The 7931-nt window shown below is 37.7% G+C and overlaps 2 long non-coding RNA genes across 2 annotated transcripts in view; both read right to left on the reverse strand.

Annotated features, from left to right (window-relative positions):
* The window catches only part of LOC128085802 (uncharacterized), a 54027-nt gene extending 50645 nt beyond the window's left edge, over nucleotides 1-3382 (reverse strand). The window contains exon 1 of the long non-coding RNA XR_008209100.1: nucleotides 3068-3382. This is a non-coding gene — a long non-coding RNA (uncharacterized LOC128085802). The remainder of the gene's footprint in view (nucleotides 1-3067) is intronic.
* Nucleotides 3383-5341: 1959 nt separating this feature from the next.
* LOC128086140 (uncharacterized) lies at nucleotides 5342-7397 on the reverse strand. The gene is made up of 3 exons (XR_008209256.1): nucleotides 7305-7397; nucleotides 6093-6201; nucleotides 5342-5665 (listed from the first exon to the last, which is right to left on the reverse strand). It is a non-coding gene; the product is annotated as an uncharacterized LOC128086140 (long non-coding RNA).
* Nucleotides 7398-7931: the final 534 nt, after the last annotated feature.

The raw sequence follows: 7931 nt of genomic DNA on the forward strand, positions 1-7931 counted from the left end.
CATAAATACACCTTGTTTGGCTACAGGTGGAGTTACTAATGAGGTAACTGACTACTGAGTGGGCACAAGAGGTGTAAAGTCTAACCGGAAATGATCATCCTCAGTCAATTCTAATAACAACCACACATCATGTTACGTATGGATCAAAGCATATCCCTCACTGCTGTTGCTTTCATTCTTCTAAAAGAATTTCTCTAGTTGAAAGTTTCCATGCTTCATTTCAGTCTGATTTTGGTTGATTTAACTAACTGATTTGTGTGGATTTGGCTGTTGTTCTTATTGAGTTTCTATTTCATATGACTATTACAGATAGGCTTTGTGGAAATACATTGTGCCACTTGGGGATGACCCTCCAAAAGGTCCCTGTGCTCAGCAAGGCTTCTATGGTCATGCAGGAGCAGAACCACTTGCTCACTGAACTGAATATCCGGGGAGTGGGTAGCAAAGGTATCAGCAGCAAGGAAACTGGCTGCTCAAAACTGATGTGAGAAGGAGACATTTTCCATTGGTTGGTGTCAGCTGACAAAGAGAAGTTGGTGCCAGTTTCCTCCTGTGAAATAACAATTCTCAAATGACACATAGCACCCCATTAAAACGGATGTGACAACACTACAGTGAGCATGTATACTTACAAGCCTATCCTTTGAGGAAATAAAGAATAAGCAAAGGTCAAGAAGCATGGCAATGACAATTTGACAAAGATGAGAAAGTACTGAGGACTGGGAAAACCACAAGCAAGTGGCATGGTCAGTGCCGGAACAGAGTCCAGCTGTGGGACAGATGTGTCACATGCTGCCACTCCTGGAGCCCCGTGGTGGCTGTGCCAACTGTCTGCAGTTTCCTTCCAAATCACTGGGAGAGATTTCACTCTGACCCTGTAAATTAACATCAGCCACTCTCAGAGGGCTAGATCTGATCATCTGGCCAGCATTGGAATGGGAAAGCAAAGCTTTGGAACAAAGCAGTGGTAAGGTTTCAGTTTGCATGCCATCTCCTGGAGCTGCTAGCATGAACAAAACATATGTGCATGAATAGGCTGCACAAAATTTGGCAGTTTTGAAAGTTGCTTTCAATCTGAATCAGCTCACAGATTGAGGAGCTGCTTGGACAGCCCTGCTGGTAAGAGGAACATGTAAACTACAATTTGCTGGTATCTCCAGTTATATCACCAGGATATATAGGAAGACAGAGTCATGGAGGCTATCCTCCACAGCTCTTCAGTTCAGTCAATAGAAGAAAGATGGGAAGCTTGAAGCAGTGACAGAGTTCTAGGGATTCAGTGCCCCCTGGCATCCTGTCCTAATCATAGAGAAGCCTCTTCCTCTTGCTACTTGGCTGTGTCATTTGCTTTTGAGCCAAAGTAATCAGAGAACAAGTCCTGACACGAACTGGAGGAAACTGAAGGCTTTGGGAAAACTCCAAGCTTTATTCCATGAATATTCATTTAATACAGAAGTACAATTTACCACAGGGTATAGAATACTGAATCTAATGACACAAAGTTGAGAAGAAGCGTCAATATGCCAGGGGGTAGGAAGACTGTTCAGAGGGATCTGGACAGACTAGATCACTTGTCTAAGTCCAATGGGATGAAGTTCAACAAGACCAAGTGTCAGGTTCTATATTTTGGCCACAATAACCCTAGACAATGCTACAGGATTGGAGCAGAATGTCTGGAAGACTGTGGAAGATATAGACCTGGGAGTGTTGGTCAGTGGTCAGCTAAACACGAGCCAGCAGTGTGCCTGCATGGCCAAGGCCAGTGGCATCCTGGCTTGTATCAGAAGTAGTGTTGGCAGCAGGAGCAGGGAAATGATCATCCCCCTCTACTCAGCACTGTTGAGGCCACACCTCAAAACTGCGTTCAGTTTTGACACCCTCACTACAAGAAAGACATCAAGGCCCTGGAACATGTCCAGAGAAGGGCAACGAAGCTGCTGAGCGGTCTGGAGCCCAAGTCTCATGAGGATTGACTGAGGGAACTGGGGATGTGGGAATCAGTTTATTCTCCTGGGTAACTACTGATAGGACTAGAAAGAATGGCCTCAAGTTGCACTAGGGGAGGTTCAGGTTGGATATTAGGAAAAAAATTATTCTCCCAAAGTGATGCATTGGAATGGGCTATAAAGGAAGGTAGTGGAGTCACCGTCCCTGGAAGCATTGAAGTAACATTTAGATGTTGTACTAAGGGACATGATTTAGTGAGGAAGTATCAGTGATACATGGACTGTTGAACTAGATGATCTTGGAGATTTATGATTCTATGACTCTGTGATTCTATGATTCAATAATTCTGAGTTGATCCTTTTCAAACATAGTCTATTCCACATTTTCAAGTCACAATATCTGATTACTGCAGTGAGTTTATTCATAAAGCTCTGGAAATCCTGACTGAAAATATACTTATTTTCTAAGCATCCTGCAGTGTGTGTGCTGGACAATTTCTACCAAGAGCTTCCACTTTTCTTCCGTTTTCTTCACCTACCACATGCATTAGAAAATCTGGCTATTTCTGTAGATATTCTGTGTACTTTATCAATGAGTCACATAAATTTTCACAGTTCAAGGTCCAGCCAATGTGATAAACTAGTTAATTCAAGGAATTTTACATAATAAATATTTTTAATTCTTGAATTCTTAACAAGAAAAGATCATACTTATTTTGTGGCAATTTATCTTTTCTCCTCTTTATTTCTGGGTATCCCTCAGAAGCATTCCATTAGGTACTAGACAAACTGATTTTGTGAAAGGATAGCTTCTTTCTTTATATTTATTCATACTTCAACAATTAAGTAAAAGCAGACTGTATGTCTGTTTCCTTATTAAATCTGTATCAGATCAGATAGCATGGACTACTTATTATCACAAGCTCAGTAAGGAATGGAAGCCATCAAATCATAGTGTTTTTCATTTATATTTTCAGCCAACCTAATGAAGTTTAAAAAAATGTAGTGAAAAATTTATGAAGTGTATATTTGGAAAGGCTTAAGCTACACAAAACAAGGTAAAGAACCCCAAGCATCCTCTGCCTGCAAAGCAAAATGCATTAACTGACAAGACTACTCACATCAAAAGGCCGTCCAAGAACAGATGCCGCACTGACTTTCTACCACAATCCTTGGCAATGCTGCTCTCTTCTCTTCAGTTGCAATGGCTACTAGTTAGTTACAGAACTAACTCCCTGCATGTTTACTGTATTATGTCACTTCCTGCAACTAACAAACGTACAAAAAAAAATTTACAGAAGGATCAGCCCAGATATGACAAAGTACATGAAAAGTTTTCATAAATGCTTATTACATAACAAAATATTTCTCACAGTATTATCAACCTCAGCATCTTCCATTAGTCATATGGAGCACAATATCTTTTAATACCTCTATTGTCATCAGCCAGACTACTGCGCTATATATATGTAACTATGTATTGAATATTTTTCAACAGTAACACAAGAGACATTGGTATCCAGCTGAAAAATACTGTACCACTGATTTTTTTATGCAATTAGAAAAAAATGTAGTGATTTGAATGTATTTGTACCTTAAATGCAACTTCTGTGGAAGGATTTCTAGACAGCTACAGAGGCCCTTTTAACAACTTACATTCCAGATCATTTAAATAAGGATAGGACCCTTTTTGAGTTTGTTTATTTATATGTTTGTTTTGAGAATGTTCTATATTTTTTTTCTGTTCCCCTTCAGCTGTTGTCAGCAAAAAGAAAAATCCTTCCTAAATAATGTAGCTGTCAAATTGTATTATGAACTGTGGTGCAAGTTGAAAAGAACGTCTGACTGTTTATCTTCAGGTTACAAATGGTGAATATACTTTTTCAAAGCAATCTTCTTTAAAAGATTTAACTGCACTCCTTGGTTGTAAAACACTATGAGCATAACATTATTTTTATATTTTTTTATTTATTTAAACAGCATTTTGGCTTTTCTGCTTACAGTTCTACTGCATCCTTCAGTTCTGAGATAAGCAAATAAAGATAAACTTTGCTAAGAGAGTCAGTTTGAGCAAACCTCCAAAAGAACTGAATGCCGAGTTTGGGACAAACTCAAATACATTTTTTATGTCAGCAAGTTCCACTATCTGACATTTGAAAAGTGTTTCAGAAAGAGAACGAGCATTTCAGTGAATGGTAGTGAATAGTTAACTGTGAGGAAAGGCGCTATCTGCTTCAGTATTTCTGGACCATTAGTTTTGACTTTATTTTTTCTTCCTGAAAGTATGTATGCTTTTTATTAGCTTCCTGAAAGCGTGCAGTGTGTTTGCAAGTTCTCTGAACTGACCAACTCGCCTCATGTGACTTATACAGTTTTCTATGGTTATAATCTTTTTTATATATTAAAAATGTAATAAATACAAAGTCAAAAAGGTCTATGATTTTTCTAGTGCTAGTGAGGTCTCATGTGACCAACCTGCTAGGTAGTGCATGAAACACTAAGAAATAAATGTTCCACGAGACAGGAACTTCACGTGGTAAATGGAGCAAAGCGTGTTTTAATGCTTTCTCTGAAAAGTTCTGCATTGTTTTCCCAAGAGTAAATGAATATTTTATTATTTTTGGTTGATACACTGAAAATCATGAATACACTAGTACCAGTTGTGAACACAATGGCATATGAAGCTAATGGACAAAAAAACAGGCAAACTACATGTGTGGGGAGAGAAAAGGGCTTATAGCCTTTTTCTGTTTAATGTCAAATACCCAAGTTTCCAGCATATTTTGAAATGTGTGTGTAAAACACATTAGTTTTCAGTTTTTGTGGCACACTTTTTATATTTTAATAAATATAAAAATAAACAAAAGAAGGTTTATTACTTACACATATTCATTATATTATGTGTTTTATATGCAGCCCAAGATAATTCCTCTTCACTTTGCAGCTCAGACAAGCCAAAAGTTTGAACATCCTTATTTTAAAAGGTTGACTATTCTGTTTCATTTACACATCAAGGCTACCTCCATTAGTCCAGCAATATTTTCCTCACAAGAAAACCTCATATTATTCCACATTGCTTTCCCAGTTATTGCTTAATAATATTTGTGCAAATCTATACCTGCTGAAGTTTGACATGTATTTCTCCACATAGTGCCTTAGCTAAAGCAGTAACAAATGATAATCTGGAGCAAACACATCTTCACATTAGAAATCAGCGGTCCAATCAAGAAAAGGTATGAACTTCAGAAAGATCTCATTGTGTTTTATGATGTGAAAATAATAAGCATACCTCTTTTGATGTCTGACTTTTCAAGAAGCAGCATGCATTTCAGAAATTCTGTGTCTATAAACCATGCCATTTTAGAGCTGTTTTGACAGTAAGGTCAACATCACTATTGTACAGGTAAGAACCTGCCAACACAGACACTGGGAATTACAAGGACATCAGACACTGGGATAATTTGACTAAGGAATGTTAATGTCTTTTGGAAAACTCCAACAGAAATGCCACCTGATAGGAAAAGTGATTCAAGTGTTGTGAAACAGATGTCAAAATTGGCAGGAGTCTGCTTCAGTCAGCTTCAGTCTGCTTCAGAAGATAGGTCAGAAGAACAACTGGGAGCTGATATATTTTTAAGGAGTGGAAAGCACAGTTTTGTGGATATCTTCTAGTCTGATGTGGAGTAATTCCAGCTTTCTCGTCCTTGGTTTCCCAGGTGCTGGAGGAAATGATAGAAAACACTGCATTATAGGAATATATAGAAGATTAGTTAATGAAGAAGTAAATAATAATCCATAATCTTAAAGATACTAAATTATCTGACAGATCTAACACTTGTGACAGGCCAATTAACCAGAGAGTATAATTTTCATTACATTTCTGCCCTAGGAACATTCACACACTATCACTAATGCTGAAAATGATCCATATTCTATGGAAAAAAACTTTATGTTATGAAATGTATAGCAACTTATTAATTTTATGTAGGACCTCCCTGAAAGTACTGTAATTTTGATAAGGAGAAAATAATCAGTTGTGAGAGTTATCCTTGGAGAGGCATTTTGTTTTGTCTTTTGTTTGTTTGTTTGTTTAAATGTTTGAGAAATTAGACAACTTTGAAAAACTTTAAAGTGAAATTTCCCTACCTCCCAAAGAACATCGCTGTGCTTGTTCCCAGATAAGAGTGTGTCCAGAGTTAAAAACTGTGACGTAGGATGAGCACAAATTCAGAAAAGTGGTTTTAGAAAAAAATAACTAGACAGACAAACATAAACATCTCCTTTTGTCAGAGCAAATTATTTTAGTATATCATCACACAATTTTATAGACATTGTTCTTTTTTCGTCTGCAAGCATACTTCACCATGGCATACAAAATACACAGCTGACTTACAGTACAGCAAAATTCACTGCTATGTGAAAAATGTTCTTTGAGGTTTGTGCCTGTTAGCATGCATCAACCTTGTTCAAGATAAGAACTGATGATTTTTAACTAGTAATTGCCAGCTTCTAGATTGGTTTTGTGCACCGTTATGACGCTTCCACCTTCTGCATAGAAGCTTGCCTAGCTTCTATGCCAGTTGCATCCATTTAGATTAATGAGCTAATATGCAAAAGGGAAGAGTCTGATACAACATCCATGGCAAAAGGTATCTTTTTGATAAGGAAAATAAGCTGAAATTAATTCCTTCACTCCTTGTTTCTGTCATCTCATATGAATATCAGGGGCAAGTTCCTGGTTCACAAAATTTATCTCTCGAAAATATTAAACAAAACCACACTCTGATAAGCAGAGACAGTGCATTTTACAAAGGAGTTTTAGAACGGATAAAATATTTAAGAAACCCAACTTAAACTATTCTCTCTGACACGTGGTAAGTTCCTGCTCTTTGTGTACAGAATCAGCCTACAAGAGAGATAATAAAAAGGGCTGAATGTAGGTGTAAATTACTATACGTCTTGTGCCATAATTCTAAGTGATAAGAAGGGATGGGAATTGTGCCTTGTTGGAACATCCTTTTACTGGTTCTATCGAGCTGCCTGTCAGGCGGTGTATAAACTTTCAGTCTATTTGCTAGTAGTTTGTTATCAAAAGTTTTAAGTAATTGAAATAATTTGATTTTTATAACATCTAACACATTGAAAATACATGTAGTATACACATGATTTAGTAGCAAAGTTCAGATAGAACCTTGATCAAACAGCTGCCCAAATATGTCCCCCCTGCATTTCCCACACTAACCCATGAGCTTCAAAAGCCTTGTGGCAAGCACAACATCTCAAAATTTTGTCTACCTTGAATGATGGTTTTACCATAACTTTACAAATTTTCATGCCTGGTTTTATGGCAGGAGTTACCTGAGGCTGAGCAGGATGGAAAGCTCCAGGAATTAGAGCTACAAGGTCTCCTGGTTGCCCCAGTGCCTTTCAGTCGTGCTGTTTACTGCTATGTAATGCCCAACAGACAGGCAGGACTTTTACAGTGGGATGTAAATAGGAAAGACCTTGAAACACTGCTTCAAGTTTTGTGGTTTTTTATTAGATTACCTTTGACATTGGTATCATGTTTCAGCTACAGCCCAGGCTGTAAATTCTGGCTGCTACAAAGTCAGGATGAGTGAGCTCTTATTTGTGTGTGTCCTTGCATACCCTTGCATACTGATAATTCACCAACGGGCTTATTTTTTCCTGACAGCGTTTTCATGGGTGCAGCCTTACTGATTCACCACTGTGGCATTGTTACTACTAAGGTAGAAATGCATTTGGTTTCAGACACTTTCTTTAAAATAAATAATTCAACATACACGAGAGCATATGAAAGATGAAAAGTGAATTTTTAAAAAAATGCAATAGACACTCTTCTACAGTTTACAACATACAAAAGGAGTTACAAAATGCCTGACTGAAAGTATGTCCTGTTGCAGGGTTTTCCTGGCCTACTCCTTTACAGTTTCATTCTGTCTTGAGAGAGATCAGCAGCTTATT

The sequence above is a fragment of the Tympanuchus pallidicinctus genome, unplaced genomic scaffold (genome assembly GCF_026119805.1).
Source record: "Tympanuchus pallidicinctus isolate F22 unplaced genomic scaffold, pur_lepc_1.0 scaffold3, whole genome shotgun sequence".
Taxonomy (NCBI): domain Eukaryota; kingdom Metazoa; phylum Chordata; class Aves; order Galliformes; family Phasianidae; genus Tympanuchus; species Tympanuchus pallidicinctus.